We start from the raw sequence: 1,109 nt of genomic DNA on the forward strand, positions 1-1,109 counted from the left end.
GGTCTCGGAGCCACCGCTCCTGAACACCCGGGGGGCTACCCCAAGGAGGAGGAGGAGGAACAGGGCGGGTCACTTGGACTTGGAGTGTCTGCCTAGGGCTACGGGTGGTTGGCGGGAGGAGGAGACACGAAGTGAGTTGTTTGGACTCCTAGTGACTGCGTCAGAAACCAGGCGGCTGTCCGGAGGAGGAGGTGTGTGGCGGGTCTCTGGGTATCGGAGCTATTGTACGGGGCTCCAGGTGGTGGCTCAGAGGAGGGGCTGCATAGCCAGGCGATTGGTGCAGAGCAGGGTCCCAGGAGCTAGGTGGCTTCTTGCTGGAAGAGCCACACAGAGACAAGCCTAGGGGCGGAGCGAAGTTTTCTGGGCTGCGGGCAGATTCTCTGGGAGAGGCAGCCTAAGGAGACTCACCTGCAAAGGGTGAGGCTCCCAGGCCCAGGACGTGGGTCTGGGCCCCTGGGATTGTTGCAGAGGAAGATAGACCAGCCCGGGCGGTGGTTGTGGATTGAGGGGAACCTCTAGGAGGGCAACTGACCAGCGAGACGTCCCCACCGAGTGAGTCTTCCCAGCCGGGTGAGGTTTTCCCACAGGGACGGTAAAACCAGAGACACAGGCACAAACAGGCCTTACCTCAGCCCGCAGTCTAGTTCCCCATTGGATGACCATTGGTCAACAAGTGGAGGCACCTCTGCCCACTAGCAGGGAATATACGCCACCTGAGGGTAACCACCCCTAGAGAGGCAGCTTAATCGTGGAGCTCTGCATTATCAACATCCTCCAAGACTTCAGGCTACTGAAGGATAAGAGGGGATATACTAGCAATCTTCAGGGACATTATAAGTTGATAGAGGAAATCTGCAATATCTTAATGACCCACTGATTCCTGAACAATATGAGAAAACAAGGGAAGAAAATGCCCCAAACAAATCTAGATGTTACATCAATAAAATCCAAAGACAGCATGGCAGAAGAAATGACAGAAAGGGAGTTCAGAAGGTACATAATTAAAATGATTAGGGAAGCAAACGATGAGATGAAAGAGCAAATGCAGGCATTGAATGATCGCACCAATCGACAGTTAACAGAGCAAATTCAGGAAGCAAAAGATCATT

The sequence above is a fragment of the Sciurus carolinensis genome, unplaced genomic scaffold (assembly GCF_902686445.1).
Source record: "Sciurus carolinensis unplaced genomic scaffold, mSciCar1.2, whole genome shotgun sequence".
Classification (NCBI taxonomy): Eukaryota; Metazoa; Chordata; class Mammalia; order Rodentia; family Sciuridae; genus Sciurus; species Sciurus carolinensis.